The sequence below is a fragment of the Mus caroli genome, unplaced genomic scaffold (genome assembly GCF_978045245.1).
Source record: "Mus caroli unplaced genomic scaffold, Mus_caroli_1 scaffold_19, whole genome shotgun sequence".
Taxonomy (NCBI): domain Eukaryota; kingdom Metazoa; phylum Chordata; class Mammalia; order Rodentia; family Muridae; genus Mus; species Mus caroli.
Window position 1 is genome coordinate 1,463,272 of NW_028227274.1, and position 18,203 is coordinate 1,481,474.

The following is an 18,203-nucleotide window of genomic DNA, read 5'->3' on the forward strand; positions in this document are numbered from 1 at the left end:
AACCCTTTTTAATTTCTTTTTATATAAATAAGAATTGCCTTAGTTATAATGTCTCTCCACAGCAATAAAACATCAACTATAATAAACCTCTTTCTGTGAAACCCTTCATTCCTCAGAAGCTGTACCAATTCTGTTTAGAGATTTATTTTCTGGCCATTGTACTGTAAGAGGGAACATTCTGAAAGGATTTGAGTTTAACTGGCTTTAGCTCTGGAGCAGAAGGAACAACTGTATCTAATTTCAGAGGCTTTATCACACATCCAGAGAAGCAGAACATGCTATTATGTAACAATTATAAAATGTTATAAGACAGTTAAACGGATGAAAACTTATAAATAAAATAAATATTGTTTCTTCAAGTTGTCCTCTTGCCTCCCCATGTGCACTCACACATCCACACACAGAATGAATAAATTAAGAAAAATGTCTAAAATGTCAACTTCATTGATATATGAAAAATTTAACATATAGTAAGAAAGGAATTTATCAAAATGTTCATCATACTTATGACTATAACTGTTAAATATACTTAATATGGAAGATCACGAGTGAATGGAAAAATGGTCTATGCTCTTAGAGCTGAATATAAATAACATTGTATAACTTATGTAGAAAAGTAAATGTTTAAAAATCAATGGATGAAAATGGAGTTTAAATTAGATTCATGAATATCTGGAAACCTACAGACAACATATAAACAGTGGCCTTGCAAATCAGCTCAGAAAAGGTAGCTTGTTTAATAAGCAGTGATGTCCAGGAACTGTCCAAGTAGAGGAAAACAAACCTAGAATTTAATCAGCATAACATCAAAAACAAAATTCAGGTTGATTAAGGTGTAGAAAGTTAAATAATAGAAATTCCACAAAGGGAGGGGTCTTGGAGGCCAGAGGACTCAGGTGAAGATGGTGTCAGTCAAGTCCACGTGAACTGCATCATGGAGGATTCCTGTGGCCAAGCAAAAAGTAGTGAGAAGCCTAATGCTGAGGACATGACATCCAAACACTACTACTTTGACTCCTATGCCCACTTTGGCATCCACAAGGAGATGCTGAAGGATGAGGTACACAGCCTCACATACTGCAACTCCATGTTTCACAACCAGGATCTCTTCAAAGACCAGGTGGTGCTGGATGTGGGCTCAGGCACTGGCATCCTTTGCATGTTGGCTGCCAAAGCAGGAGCCGTAAGATTATTGGGATTGAGTGTTCCAGTATCTCTGATTATGCTGTGAAGATTGTCAAAGCCAACAATTTAGACCATGTGGCAATCATCATCAAGGGCAAGGTGGAGGAGGTAGAGCTGCCCATGGAGAAAGTGGATATCATCAGGGAGTGGATGAATTACAGCCTCTTCTGAGTCCATGCTCAACACCATACTGCACATTCATGACAAGTGGCTGGCACCCGATGGCCTCATCTTCCCAGACTGGGCCACCCTGTATGTGACAGACATTGAGGACTGACAGTATAAAGACTACAAAATCCACTGGTGGGAGAATGTATATAGCTTTGATATGTCCTGCATTAAAGACGTGGCCATCAAGGAGCCCCTGGTGGACATGGTGGACCCAAAGCAGCTGGTCACCAATGCCTGCCTCATAAAGGAAGTGGACATCTACACAGTCAAGGTGGAGGACCTGACCTTCACCTCCCCCTTCTGCTTGCAAGTGAAGAGGAATGACTACATGCATGTACTGGTGGCCTACTTCAACATCGAGTTCACAGAAGCCATAAGAGGACTGGCTTCTCCACCAGTCCTGAGTCCCTGTACACACATTGGAAATAGACTATGTTCTTCATGGAGGACTATCTAACAGTGAAGATTGGCAAGGAGATCTTTGGCACCATTGTAATGAGGCCCAACGCCAAAAACAATCGTTACTTGGACTTTACCATCAACCTGGAATTCACGGGTCAGCTGTGTGAGCTCTCTTGTTCCACAGACTATCGGATATGCAGAAGGGGGCTCGAGGGCTGGGCTTGGGGGATGGGAGGATACATTGTGACTGTGTTTTTCATAACTTATGTTTTTATATGATTGCATTTATGCCAATAAATCCTCAGATGACCAGCTCTGGGGGCTGGGGTAGTTCAGTAAAATAATAATAATAATAATTAAAAAGGAGGAAGGAAGGAAGAAAGGAAGGAAGAAAGGAAGAAAGAAAGAAAGAAAGAAAGAAAGAAAGAAAGAAAGAAAGAAAGAAAGAAATTCCAGAAGAAATTTGCAACATTATTTGTATAATTTTAGGAGTAACTTCTTAGGTAGGGTAGAAAAAGAGAGGTCCAGCTGTGCTGGTGAGCACCTATAATCACAAAACACCTGTGTGCTGGTGCGCATCTGTAATCATGACACTTGGGTATTAGATGTAGAAAAGCCAGGAGCTCAAGGCCAACCTCAGCTACATAGCAAGTTCCAGACTAGCCTGGGATATATGAGACCTTGTTTCAAAATACAAAACACAAAATCAATAAATGAAAGTAAAATCTATTATATCTCTCTCTCTATCTCTTTCTCTCTATATATCTCTATCTATCTATCTACCTACCTATCTATATCTATATCTTTTAGCAAAGGAGAGGCAGAGATGGTTGTGCATCCTCATGCCATGTCTGGACAGTGATTGTCCAACCAGAAATCATCTAATGATGCTATGTGACTGTCTCAGCAATGGAAGTGACTGTGACATTGCCAGGGTTGAGGAGGCCTTGGGAAGGGTGCTGACTTTTCTACCACTGTTCTGAAGCACAGTATGGATGAGCCTAAGACAGACAGAGTCATGTGCCCAAGTCATCTCTTAGCTGCGACACATCATCATTGTATTGTTGCAAGGATGAAAAAGAAATTGATATTATTTTAACTGCAGAGAATATGAGCTTTGTATTCAGAATTGAATTACGTTGTCCAAATCAGAACACAAAAAATACAACTCCATATAAACGAACAGCCCTCTAGTTGATAGACTTTCTTAGCAGGCATGAAAGCACAAAATAGATAAACCACCTACAAAGAAACCAAAAAACCAATCAAATTGGCAAAAATTAAAAGAATGAAGCACAGAGGAGCTTTCAGGAGAATTATGGGTAGAAATGTGCCACACTACAGTGCTGACTGGAATAACCTCTAGCATAAAGGTTGAAATTAGATACTTACTGAACACTTGGCTCATGTGCATTTCGTTTTCTTAGTCCTATCAGAAGAATGTAGTTTGCAGATAAAGAAGTCCCTAAATTTAAACACACACTGGAATTGAAGAGGGAAGTTAAGTGGTACCATGGGTGGGATAATCAGACAGCTTTGTAGTGTCATATGTAATAGAAGATACTTTGGCCAGGTCAAATGCTGTCATTAAAAACAAACACATAGATAGACTCTTCCTTTGTACAGGAGGCAAAGACCAATAGATATCTAAAATCAAATATAGCATGTTAATCTAGCTTTAATCCAGATCAGAACAAAAGTTATAATGAGTAGTTGGGAGAAATTTGAAAATGTGTCAAGTATCTGGTAATCATATAAACTACTTTAAATTACTTTTGGCATGGCAGAGGTTGTGTATTCACTTGGGAGTCATGATGAAATATGTGGATTTAGGGTTGCAATAGTTCTAAGTGAACTACCAAGCAGTATAGCAAATATAACTGCATATGCTTCTAGACAGCGATAAAGCAAAATGTATACATTCTGTATCCTCAGCTTCATTGTAAGAACCTACCACATAATAAAGGTACTAACACATAAAATTAAACATGTATAGATATTTTCACCTTGTGGCTTATTGAGATGAATAGCTATAAACAATCACTGATAAGAGGTGAAGACATAGTGCCTTCATGACATAAAATCCTCCATGTCAACTAAGACAAATGAGTTACATTTGTCTGTATTGGCTTGAAACATAAACACATGGCACATATGCAAGAAAGAGATTACATAACAATGGTATACCCATGAAGCCATTTGTATAGAACAATATTAATAAAAATCTTATTTTCTAAGTATCTGTCAATCATCTATATACCTATCTGCCATCTGTTAACATCTGTTTATCATTTATGGATATATACATATATATCATATACATCATCCATCAGTCTATGAATATTGGTTGCCTAGAAAACTTAAAGTTAGGTCACCTGTTTCTTTATTAATTTTATATTATTAACCTTGTAAGATTAAGTTTTCTAACACAGTTACAGACGTTGGATGTCTTTCTTTAAAATGCTCCTGTCTGCTTAAACTCCACATCCCTTCCAGCCTGGGCCGTCCACTGGTGCATATCATTAGCTTGTCTGCCCTCTGAAGACCCCATAGTCTGAAGGAGGTCTGTTGCACCTAGGGCAACAGACCCCACCATCAGAAGGTCTCTCAGGAGATCTGCTGCACCTAGGGCAACAGACCCCACCATTAGAAGGCTTCCCAGGAAATATGCTGCAGCCAAGGTGACAGATCATCAGGGTGCATACCCCTCTGAAGACCCCCATAGTCTGAAGGCCTTCTGGGAGATCTACTACAGCCAGGGCCACAGATCTCCCAGGATACCTGCAACAACTGAGGGACACCGGAGGCAGGCTCTATACAGAGATACCAAGGCCAGTTAACATCAGAGACAACCAGATGGTGAGAGGCAAGCTTATGGTCTTGTCTTCATAAACAACAGAAGCCAATATTGCTTGGCACCATCAGAACCCAGTTCTCCCACCAAAGAAAGCCCTAGATACCCAACACATCTGAAAGCCAGGATGCTGACCTAAACTTCTATCTCATGAAGATAATAGAGTCCTTTAGGAAGAATATAAATAAGTCACTGAAAAATATAAGAAAACAGGTAAACAGGTAGAAGCCCTTAAAGACGAAACAAATCCCTTAAAGAAATACAGGAAAACATTCAAACAGGTGAAGTAATTGAACAAAGTAGTCCAAGGCCTAAAAATTGAAGTAGAAACAATAAAGAAAACACAAATGGAGGCAACCTTAGGAAATGGAAAACCTAAGAAAGAGGTCAGTAGCTACAGAAAACAAGAGACAGAAAAGAGAATCTCAGGCGTAGAAGATATCTTAATGATACTGACATAACAGTCAAAGAAAATACAAAATGTAAAAAAAACTCCTAACCCAAAGCATCTAGGAGATCCAGGACACAACAAAAAGACCAAACCTAAGAATAATAGGAATAGAAGAGAGCGAAGATTCCCAACTTAAAGGACCAGAAAATGTCTTCGACAAAATCATAGAAGAAAATTTCCCCAACCTAAAAAAATAGATGGCCGTAAATATACAAGAAATCTAAGGAACACCAAATAGACTGGACTCGGAAAGAAAAACCTCTTCTCATATAATAATCAAAACACTAAATGCACAGAACAAAGGAAAAAGTTAAAAGTTGTAAAGAAAAAAGATCAAGTAGCATATAAAGGCAGACCTATCAAAATTACACCAGACTTCTCAACAGAGACTCTAAAAGTCAAAAGAGCCTGGATAGAGATCATTCAGACCCTAAGGGAACACAAATGCTAGCCTAAGCTACTATACTCTGCAAAACTCTCAATCTTTGTAGAAGGAGAAACCACAATATTCCATGACAAAACCAAATTTAAACAATATCTATGAATCCGGCCATAGAAAGAATTTTATAAGGTTAGCTACAACACAAGGAGGGTACCTACATCAAAGACAATATAATAAATTAATCATCTCACAACAAAAGGAGAGAATTGCATACACATAATACCACCTACATCAACAAACATAACAGGAACTAACAAGCATCTCTCTTTAATATCTCTCAATATCAACGACTCAATTCCCCAATAAAAAGGCATAAACTAACAGACCGGACATGCAAACAGGATTCCCCATTATTCTGCATACAAGAAACACACTTCAATGACAAAGACAGACACTATCTCAGAGTAAAAGGCTGAAAAAAAAAAGTCTTCCAAACAAACAGTCCAAAGAAACAAGTGGGAGTAGACATTCTAATATCCAATGAAACAGACTTTCAACCAAAAGTTATCAAGCAAGATGGGGAAGGACACTTCATATTCATCAAAGGAAAAATCCACCAACAGACAGTCTCAAGTCTGAACACCTATGCCCCAAATGCAAGGGAATCCACATTCGTAAAAGAAACTTTACTAAAACTCAAAACACATTGAACCCCACACAATAATAGTGAGAGACCTCAACACTGCACTCTCACCAATGAAGTAGGAACTAAACAGAGACACAGTGAAACTAATAGAAGTTATGAACCAAATAGATTGAACAGATATCTACAGAACATTTCACCCAAAACAAAAAAGAGTATACCTTCTTCTCAGCACCTCATGGTACCTTCCCTAAAATTGACCATATAATCAGTCACAAAACACTCTTCAACAGATACAAGAAGATTGAAAAAAAATCCCATGTATCCTATTAGACCACCATGGACTAAAGCTAGATTTCAATAACAACAAAAGCAACAGAAAACCCACATACTGATGGAAACTGAACACTTCTACTCAATGAAAACTTGGTCAGGGAAGAAATAAAGAAATTAAAGACTTCCTGGCAATCAATAAAAATAATGACAGAGCATACCCAAATTTATGAAATAGAATGAAAGCAGTGCTAAGAGGAGAATTCATAGCATTAAGTTTCCTTGTAAAGAAATGGGAGAGATCCTAAATTAGCAACTTAATAGAACACCTTAAAGCCCCAGAACAAAAAGAAACAAACACACCCAAGAAGAGTAGATCATCCAAATAGAAACAACGAGAACAATACAAAGAATCAACAAAACCAAAAGTTGGTTCTTTGTAAAAATCAACAAAATAGATAAACCTAGCCAGACTAACCAGAGGGCATAGGTACAGTATCCAAATTAACAAAATCAGAAATGGAAAGGGAGACATACAACATAAACTGAGGAAATTCAGAAAATCATTAGATCCTATTGCAAAAGCCTATACTCAACAAAACTGGAAAATCTAGATGAAATGGATGATTTTCTTTTTTAGAAAGATACAATGTACAAACGTTAAATCAAAAGCAGGTAAAGCAGGTAAACTATCAAAACAGAACGATATACCCCAAGGAAATAGAAGATATCATTAAAAACCTCCTAGCCAAATAAATGAATGAATGAATGAATGAATGAATTTAATTTAATTAAAAAAGCACAGGGCCAGATGGCTTTAGTGAGGAATTCTAGCAGACCTTCAAAGAAGATCCTCAAGCTATTCCATAAAATAGAAACAGAAGGAACACTACTTAATTCATTTTATGAAGCCACAATTACTCTGATACCCAAACCACACAAAGACCCACCAAAGAAAGAGAACTTCTGACCAAATTTGCTTATAAATATTGATGCAAAAATACTCAATAAAATTCTTGCAAATCAAATCCAAAGAACACATCAAAACCATCATCCACCATGATCAAGTAGGCTTCATCCCAGAGGTGAAAGGTTGATTCAATATATGAAAATGCATTAATGGAATTCACTACATAAAAAAAAAAACCTCAAAAAAAAAAAGCCCCACACAATCATCTCATTAGATGCTGAAGAAAAGCACTGGAAAAAATACAACACCCCTTCATGTTAAAAGTATTGGCAAGATCAGGAATTCAAGGCCCATACCTAAACAATAAAACTCAATATCCAGCAAAGGAACATCCAAGATTAAACTAAATGGAGAGGTACTTGAAGCAATCCCACTAAAACCAGGGACAAGACAAGGTTGCCCACACTCTTCCTACCTATTCAATATAGTACTCGAAGTTCTACTTAGAGCAGTAAGAGAATAAAAGGAGATCAAGCAGATATAAATTGGCAAAGAAGAAGTGAAGGTATCACTATTTGCTGATGCTATGACAATATACATAAGAGATCCCAAAAATTCTACCAGAGAATTTCTATAGCTGATAAACAACTTCAGCAAGTTGTTAGATATAAAATTAACTCAAACAAGTCAGTAGCCTTCCTTTATACAAATGGTAAATGAGCTGAGAAAGAAAATAGGGAAACAACACCCTTCACAATAGTCACAAATAATATAAAATATCTTGGGGTAATTCTAAGCAAACATGTGAAAGATCTGTATGAAAAGAACTTCAGGTCTCTCAAGAAAGAAGAACCTAGAAAATGAAGAGGTCTCTCATGCTCATGGACTGGTAGGATTAACAACATAAAAATGGCCAACATACTAAAAGCAATCTACAGATTCAACACAATCCCCATCAAAATTTCAACACAATTCTTCAAAGACATGGATAGAGCAATTCTCAATTTCATATGGAAAAACAAACAAACAAAAAACCCAGGATAGTGAAAACAATTCTTAACAATAAAAGAACTTCTGGGGGAACCACCATCTCTGACCTCAAGCTGTACCACAGAGCAATAGTAATAAAAACTTCATGGTATTGGTACAGAGAAAGACAAGTTGATCAATGATTTGAAGACCCAGAAGTAAAACCACACACTTTATGGACACTTGATCTTTGATACAGAAGCCAAAAATATACAATGGAAAAAAGAAAGCATCTTCAAAAAATGATGCTGCTCTAACTTGCAGTTGGTGTGTAGAAAAGTGACAATAGATCCATATTTGTCATCTTGTACAAAGCTCAAGTGCAAGTGGACCATGAACCTCAGCATAAAACCAGACTGGAAACCAATCTGGAGGTTCCTCAGAAAATTGAAAATAGAGCTACCTGCAGACCCAGCTCTACCACTCTTGGGCATATACCCAAAAGATACTCCAACATACCACATCCACTATGTTCATAGAAGCCTTATCTGTGATAGCCAGAAACTGGAAACAACCCAGATGTTCCACAATGAAAGAATGGATACAGCAAATGTGGTTCATTTACACAATAGACTACTATTCAGCTAGTAAGTACAAGGACATCATGAGTTTTGCAGGCAAATGGATGGAACAAGAAAATACCATCCTGAGTGAGGTAGCTCAGACCCAAAAGGACATACATAGTATGTCCTCACTAATAAGTGGAAAATAGCCACAGAATATCTAGGATAGAATCCACAGAAATCAAGGTCAACAAGCCAGAGGGCCCAAGTGAAGATGCTTAAATCCCATTTGGAGGGAGAAGAAAGCACCTGGGTGGGAGGGGGGAGAAAAGGGGAACATGACCAAGCGAGGGGGGGGGGTGAATCAGGAGTGAAGCCCTGAGGGCCAGCAGGAATGGAAATATGCCATCTCAGAGTGAGGGGAGGTGGTGGGAGTTGGGAGAACCCTCTAGAAAGTACCAGAGACCTGGGAGGTGAGAGACTCTCAGGGCTCAAAAGGAAGGACCTTAGATGAAATGCCCAATGGTGGGGAGAGGGAACTTGTAGAGTCCTCCAGTAGAATGACAGGGTATAAAGTGGAGGGATGGGGTTGCCAACCCACAGTCAAAAGCTCTGACCCAGAATTGTTCCTGTCTAAAAGAATGGCAGGGACAAAAATGGAGAAGAGACTGAGGGAAAGGAGATCCAGTGACCAGCCCAACTTTGGATCCATCTTGTTGCTATGGTGTGTTTACAGACAGAAGCCTGGCATGGCTGTCCTCTGAGAGACACAACAAGCAGCTGACTGAGACAGATGCAGATACTTACACTGAAACAATGGACTGAAGTCAGGGACCCCTGTGGTTGAATTAGGGAAAGGCTGAAAGAGTTGAGGAGGGGGACCCCATAAGAAGACCAGCAGTCTCAACTAACCCAGATCCCTGAGGTCTCTCAGACACTGAGTCAGCAACCAGGCAGCATACACCAGCTGATAGGAGGCCCCTGACACATATACAGCAGGGGACTGCCATATCTGGCCTCAGTGAGAGAAGACACACCTAACCTTCAAGAGATTTGAGATTCTAAAAAGTGGTAAGGCCTGGTGCCAGGGAGTGGGGGGTGGGGACATCTTTTGGAGGCAGCAGGGAGGAGGAATAAGATGAAGAACTGTGGGAGGGTGGACTGGGAAGAGGGTAACCAATGGATTGTAAAAAAAAAAAAAAAAAGAAAGAAAAGTAATAAAATAAATAAAAGTTAAATAAAATGCTATCTCCTCGTTTAAGATTTATTTTAATTATCTCTGTGTATTTGTGTGTAGGTATGTGCTCACATACACAGGTGTCTCCAGAGGCCAAAAGACGCTGTCAGATTTCCCTGAAGCTGCAGTTACAGTTGGGTGTAAGCTGCCCAACATAGGTGCTAGGGACCAAACCCAGGTCCTCTGCAAAATCACCAAGAACTGTTAACTTCTGAACCATCTTTCCATCCATCCATAATGCTGTTTCTATCACTGTGGAGGGCTTTTGGAAGGGCAGCTAAGTTAAAGCCTCCGTGCTGTGACCTCTGTCTTCCAGCACCTCTTCCACTTGACTGCACCATCCAATGTTTCTCTCTACACTCACCAGGTTTTCATTTTTAAGTATCTCTTTTTAAAAAAAGATTTATTTTATATGTGAGTATTCTATCTGCATTTACATCTGCATGCCAGAAGAGGGCATCAGATCCCATTACAGAAGGTTGTGAGCCACCACGTGGTTGCTGGGAATTGAACTCAGGACCTCCTGAAGAGCAGTTAGTGCCCATAACTGCTGAACCATCTCTCCAGTTCCCACCTGGCACACTCTTAATGCATGAGCAGTTTCTAGCTAAACACAGTGGGGGTGAGAGCTCAGCTGTGGGACTGTGGGGCATTTAGGCACTGAGGCATATAAGCTCCTGGTTTTGTTTTGTTTATCCAGAGTGGGCGGCAACTGTGGCTAGTTAACTGTTTTGAGAATTCCTCCATTGATGTCAGGTGCTGTGGAATATGCTCATGAGGCTGAGGCAGGAGAAATGTGAGTTCAGTGTCAGCCTGGGCTCCTTAGTAGGTTTACAGCCACTGTAGATTCCATAATAAAACTCTATCTCACAAAAAAAAAAAAAAATGCCATCCATTATCTTAAAGATTTGTTTGTTTGCTTTATTTTATGAATATGTGTTTGACTGCTTGTCAGTATGTTAGTTTGCATACAGCTGCCCTCCGAATAGACTGGGGCATTTGGATCCTCAGAGCTTGAGTTCCAGACAGAGCAAGCCACACTATATGAGTGCTGGGAAACAATCAGGGCCTCCAAAAGGAAGCAAGGCCTCTAACCCCTGAGCCATCTCAGCCCATCCATTATCTTTAAAGAGATGGATTTGGTGGAATAGAATTTTCCCAGTTTGGCCAGGTGGGTGAACCCAGCCTGTCTACCATGCACTTGTCCCTGTCTGGCCCACTGGGTGGCACCCAGCCTGTCTACTGATAAAATGTCCCTGTCTGGGTTGGTGGGTGACACCCAGCCTGACTACTGAGCACATGTCCCCTGTCTGGCCCAGTGGGTGACACCCAGCCTGTTTACTGAGCTCATGTCCCTGTCTGGCCTGGAGGGTAACACCCAGCCTGTTTACTGAGCACATGTCCCTGTCTGGCCTGTGGGTGACACCCAGCGTGTCTACTGAGCACATGTCCCCTGTCTGGCCCAGTGGGTGGCACCCAACCTGTCTACTGATCACATGTCCCTGTCTGGCCTGGTGGGTGACACCCAGCCTGTCTACCATGCACATGTCCCTGTCTGGCTCAGTGGGTAACACCCAGCCTGTCTACTGAGCTCATGTCCCTGTCTGGCCCAGTGGGTGACACCCAGCCTGTCTACTGATCACATGTCCCTGTCTGGCCCACTGGGTGGCACCCAGACTGTCTACTGAGCACATGTCCCTGTCTGGCCCAGTGGGTGGCACCCAGCCTGTCTACTGAGCACATGTCCCCTGTCTGGCCCAGTGGGGGGCACTCAGCCTGTCTATTGATCACATGTCCCTGTCTGGCCTGGTGGGTGGCACCCAGCCTGTCTACCATGCACATGTCCCTATCTGGCCCAGTGGGTGACACCCAGCCTGTCTACCATGCACATGTCCCTGTCTGGCCTGGTGGGTGACACTCAGCGTGTCTGCTGAGCACATGTCCCCTGTCTGGCCCAGTGGGTGGCACCCAGCCTGTCTACTGAGCACATGTCCCTATCTGGCCCAGTGGGTGGCACCCAGCCTGTCTACCATGCACGTGTCCCTGTCTGGCCTGGTGGGTGGCACCCAGCCTGTCTACCATGCACATGTCCCTGTCTGGCCCAGTGGGTGACACCCAGCCTGTCCACTGAGCACATGTCCCTGTCTGGCCTGGTGGGTGACACCCATCGTGTCTACTGAGCACATGTCCCCTGTCTGGCCCAGTGGGTGACACCCAGCCTGTCCACTGAGCACATGTCCCTGTCTGGCCTGGTGGGTGACACCCAGCGTGTCTACTGAGCACATGTCCCCTGTCTGGCCTGGTGGGTGGCACCCAGCCTGTCTACCATGCACATGTCCCTGTCTGGCCCAGTGGGTGGCACCCAGCCTGTCTACCATGCACATGTCCCTGTCTGGCCTGGTGGGTGACACCCAGCCTGCCTAACATGCACTTGTCCCTGTCTGGCCTGATGGGTGACACCCGGCCGGTCTACCATGCAATTGTCACTGTCTGGCCCAGTGGGTGACACCCAGCCTGTCTACTGAGCACATGTCCCTGTCTGGCCTGATTGTGACACCCAGCCTGTCTACCATGCACTTGTCCCTGTCTGGCCCAGTGGGTGACACCCAGCCTGTCTACTGAGCACATGTCCCTGTCTGGCCTGGTGGGTGACACCTAGCCTGTCTACCAGGCACATGTCCCTGTCTGGCCTGATGGGTGACACCCAGCCTGTCTACCATGAACTTGTCACTGTCTGGCCCAGTGGGTGACACCCAGCCTGTCTACTGAGCACATGTCCATGTCTGGCCTGATGGGTGACACCCAGCCTGTCTACCGTGCACTTGTCCCTTTCTGGCCTGGTGGGTGACACCCAGCCTGTCTACCATGCACTTGTCCCTGTCTGGCCTTGAGGGTGACACCCAGCCTGTCTACTGAGCAAATGTCCCTGTCTGGCCTGGTGGGTGACACCCAGCCTGTCTACCATGCACTTGTCACTGTCTGGCCCAGTGGGTGACACCCAGCCTGTCTACTGATCACATGTCCCTGTGTTGCCCAGTGGGTGGCACCCAGCCTGTCTACCATGCACATGTCCCTGTCTGGCCTGGTGGGTGACACCCAGCCTGTCTACTGAGCACATGTCCCTGTCTGGCCTGGTGGGTGACACCCAGCCTGTCTACTGAGCACATGTCCCCTGTCTGGCCCAGTGGGTGGCACCCAGCCTGTCTACTGAGCACATGTCCCTGTCTGGCCTGGTGGGTGACACCCAGCGTGTCTACTGAGCACATGTCCCCTGTCTGGCCCAGTGGGTGGCACCCAGCCTGTCTACTGAGCACATGTCCCTGTCTGGCCCAGTGGGTGGCACCCAGCCTGTCTACCATGCACTTGTCCCTGTCTGGCCCAGTGGGTGGCACCCAGCCTGTCTACCATGCACATGTCCCTGTCTGGCCTGGTGGGTAACACCCAGCCTGTCTATTATGCACATGTCCCTGTCTGGCCTGATGGGTCTCACCCAGCCTGTCTACCATACACATGTCCCTTTCTGGCCTGGTGGGTGGCACCCAGCCTGTCTACTGAGCACATGTCCCTGTCTGGCCTGATTGGTGACACCCAGCCTGTCTCCCATGCATATGTCCTTGTCTGGCCTGGTGGGTGACACCCATCCTGTCTACCATGCACATGTCCCTGTCTGGCCTGATGGGTGACACCCAGCCTATCTACTGAGCACATGTCCCTGTCTGGCCTGATGGGTGACACCCAGCCTGTCTAGTGAGCACATGTCCCTGTCTGGCCTGGTGGATGGCACCCAGCCTGTCTACTGAGCTAATGTCCCCTGTCTAGCCCGGTGGGTGGCACCCAGCCTGTCTACTGAGCACATGTCCCTGTCTGGCCTGGTGGGTGGCACCCAGCCTGTCTACCATGCACTTGTCCCTGTCTGGCCCGGTGGGTGGCACCCAGCCTGTCTACTGATCACATGTCCCTGTCTGGCTTGGTGGGTGGCACCCAGCCTGTCTACCATGCACATGTCCCTGTCTGGCCCAGTGGCTGGCACCCAGCCTGTCTACTGAGCACATGTCCCTGTCTGGCCTGATGGGTGACACCCAGCCTGTCTACCATGCACTTGTCCCTGTCTGGCCTGGTGGATGGCACCCAGTCTGTCTACTGAGCACATGTCCCTGTCTGGCCTGATGGGTGGCACCCAGCCTGCCTACTGAGCACATGTCCCTGTCTGGCCTGGTGGGTGGCATTCAGCCTGTCTACTGTACACATGTCCCCTCTGGCCTGATGGGTGGCACCCAGCCTGTCTATCATGCACAGATGCCATGGCTTTTCCTTCACTCATGATTTTATCTGTATGGAATGTGCAGCCAGGATGACATATTTCATGGCAGACAAACTTCTTTTGCAACTTTGCTACACAGATGGGGTATCTTAGCAATGTCTCATACTAAAATGACATTCAGGGTGCCCAGAGCAAATGTTTTCATTAGCTAGGGTGGCAGTATAGGGAGCCATAGGAATCACCTTGACTCTGCCTCCTCAGTGCTGGGATTACAAGCATGTTACTATATTTGTATTTTTGTTTTTACATTATTACGTTGTTGTTTCATTTTCTTTTGTAAGTGTCTGAGCAGGTGTGGAGGACAGAGGATATCTCTCAGGATTCAGTCCTTCCTGTCCCCATGTAGATTCTGAGGATTTAGCGTGATGAGTCAGTCTTGGTGCCCATGACCTTTTCCCACTAAGCCATCTTATCTTCTTACACCTGGCTCTATGGCGCTTTCCCACCTGAGTGTGGAGAGCAGACGCAGGCCTCATATTTTCACTTTACTGGCCAAGCTATTTTGCTAGTCCAGAGCTACCTACCTTTTATGGCCAGTGATGCTGCCTTCTTTTTTAAATTGAGCAAGCTCATAAGAACGGCCAAGTTGCATCTTAGGATTGTCATCTTGTGAGTTCCAGGGCTGGTGTTGGACGCAGGGCTTTTGCTCTGTCTCTACTGTCTCCCTGCTGTCTTTTAGCTCCCCCCTTCCCTGCTTGAGGCTGAAGAAGCTCTCAGAGCTTCCCTTATTAGACTCCCTTGCCAGCTGGCACTTAAAGGAGACAGGGTGGGCGCCTTCCTGCTTTCCAGTGCCAATCAGCATGGCTGGCAGCTGTGGAAGAGAGCCCAGCTGCCCACTTAATTATTGCTTCCACAGGCCATGCTGTGCTTGCATAGAGGTGATGGCAGTAGCTGTACTGGATTCCCTTTGTGACTGTACAACCAGCCATGCTTTCTTACCCAGGAGTCCTCTGCCAGGCACACTCCTACCCCATTCGTGATCTGAGTATCCTCTGGCCTGATTTCCATCTCTGAGATCTAAGTCATGGCTAGGCCTCCTTCCCAAAAGAACAAAAGCCCTGCAGCCTGAAGTCCCAGCTAAGCATCAGACTCAGCCTGTGAGTGCCCCCTTTGAGGCCCATGTTCTAGCAAAGCAAAGCTGCCTGTCCTGGCTCCTCTCTGACAGTTCCTGGCCATCAGCATCAGAGCATGAGCTACATAGAGTCCCCCGCCGCCACCACCACCAAGGCCCAAGAGGGACACCTCCTCCAGCTCCAAGACTTTCCCAACACTGCTCTTTTTCTCTCCAGCCCCTGTTAGTTTCTTGATACTCAGTTTCTTATTTATTTGGCCTCTCCAGGCCTGTTGAGTTGATTCTATGCTTGGCATGCCTGGCACACTTTCTCTTTCTTGATCAGAGCCTGACTGATGCCCTCCTACTGTTTCTGGGCTTAGGGTTACAGTCTGTGCCCTAACAAGTAGGTCTATGTCACCTCAATAAGCTGACTTAAAAGGCCAAATTAACAGTAATAAACACAGAAAGAAGTTTTTATTTTGTTTTCATTGAGGTTCCACTGGGAAGAGACAGGGAGATCCAATAACCCCTCAGAAATGCATCTTTGGGCTCCTGAATTGAGGATGATATCTAAGTAGAAGGCCAGAGTTATGCATATTTAAGTAGTCCCCAGTCAAGATGTGGTTCTACCCATCTGTACGGTGGTCTGTCAAATAGTCAATCTTTTTCCTGGAAAAAAGTCATCTCTGACCAGCCCAGGGCTTGTCTCTCTTAGCAAGATTTTGAAGGAGTGGGGTGGGACCCAGTTTCTTAGGGTCATTGTGAGGGATACATGTGTCTCTTCTGTGCTTCATCAGGGTGCTAGAAATGGAGCATGTCTTGGGAAACAGTATGGTTTTGACTTGCCTGTCTCTATGTCACAATGAAGACTGAGACGCAGTTGGAATCGTGTGCTTTTTCAAGTGTGGAACAGAGAGAGAGCACAACTGACAATGACCTGTGCTGGCCTGCAGCCAAGTGCCCATGTTAGTTATTGTGATGCATGGATAGTGGTTTCTGACTCAAGAGAGAACTTACAAATGCAAAATGACAAGCTCAGGCTTAAAGCCTCCACCCTGCTTATTGATGGACCAACTCACTGTCTTCATTAGGGTTTCACTGTGGTGAACAGGCACCATGACTAAAGCAAGTCTTATAAGGACAACATTTAATTGGTGCTGGCTTAAAGGTTCAGAGATTCAGTCCATTATCTTCAAGTTGGGAGAAAGTCAGAGTTCAGGCAGACATGGTGCATGAGGAGCTGAGAGCTCCACCTCTTGTTCTGAAGGTAGCTAGGAGAAGACTGGCTCCCAGGCAGCTGGGACAAGGGTCTTAAAGCACACACCCACTCCCAAAGAGCCATACCTCCTAATAGTACCACTCTCTAGGCCATGCATATACACATCATCACTCTCACCACACTGAGAATCTATAGATATTCAGAATCTATAGATATTCCCAATGGTGGGAAGTGTAAGAAGCAGCAACTCTTTCGGTTTGGAAATAAAATCCTGGCATTTTGTTCATCTCTGGAGCCCACATGGAAACTGATGAAATGTTGTGGGGGTGGGTGCATGACTCAGAAAGGGCTCTGAGTGAGAAGATATTTCCACCATATGCGATTATTCACTCAGTGACAATTTCAGCAAGTTCTCAATAATAAAAGGTGCGCTCTGCTTGTGAGTATTGTCACCCTTCTAGCCCCTCTGCTGCTTACTCAATGGCCCATGTGCTATATGTTCACATTGGCACCCCGTGCATGGCTCCAGATATGGCCATTTCCTCACCACAGTAAACTATGCTGCAGCACCACAGAATGCCTAATCTGTTGATGGCAGAGACATACACTAAGTACAATTGTGAGAGCCACCTGCAGGCAGGGTAACTCCACTGGATGTTTTTCTAAAGGGTAGAAGCTGTCAGAAGGATCTGTTGGAACTGACCCTTACTCTGGGTGGGAAATGCCTCTCCCTGGCAATGCCTTGGCAGCATTCCTGTTTGTGAATATCTGGAATTATCTTAGTTGTAGTCATGAGTTCTGTCCATAGATGTTACTTCCCACCAAAAGAACTAAGGCACCTAGCTTAATAGAATTCTGGAATGACCCAATGTTTTATGGAAGCTTCATTGTTGCTACCTATTTATAATTTCATCTTTGGCTTACAGAAATACAGTAGCATTGGGAGAAAAGTTAGGAGAGGAATTTACAACAATCTGAGATGGGGACAGGACTGTGAGGACTCTGTTAGTTACCTTTTGGATTGTCTTTATCTGTAGGGAAGATTGTTATATCTCACAGCATGGAAACAGGTTGTTACTATGGTGTGAAATGTCAAGGAAGATTGTACATAAATATCACCCTGAAAGCTCATCTTGTAACCACTGTTTGTTATGAGAATGAACACAGAGATGATTCTATCTTCTGCTCTGTGGTCTGGGACTGAGACTGGAATACTCCATTTTTCAGTCTCCTTTGCCAGCTTCCTGGCAGGTGTGTTAATCAAAAGCACTAATGGAGAACTGGACAGTGAGATACAGAACTACAAGAGCCTTCCTTCCTGTCCTCTGGTTCCCCCCCCCCCCCCAGCACTTCAATATGTGAAACAGTAGGCTCCAACTACCACATCTCTGACATTAGTAGGGTGAATCTTCCCTCTGGTGACCAAGCAACAGCCCTGGGGGCTGCTCATCCCTGCTCAATCTTTGGTAACATTATAACTTCTAGAAACAGGGCCGCATGCATACTAGACAAGTGCTCAGCCACTGAGCTACACTTTCTCTCTGCTTATATGTTATTAATTTCGAGTTA

General features: G+C 44.3%; 1 pseudogene; it reads left to right on the forward strand.

Moving 5' to 3' along the window:
* Positions 1–931: 931 nt before the first annotated feature.
* On the forward strand, positions 932–2,037 carry LOC110285092 (protein arginine N-methyltransferase 1 pseudogene; annotated as a pseudogene).
* Positions 2,038–18,203: the final 16,166 nt, after the last annotated feature.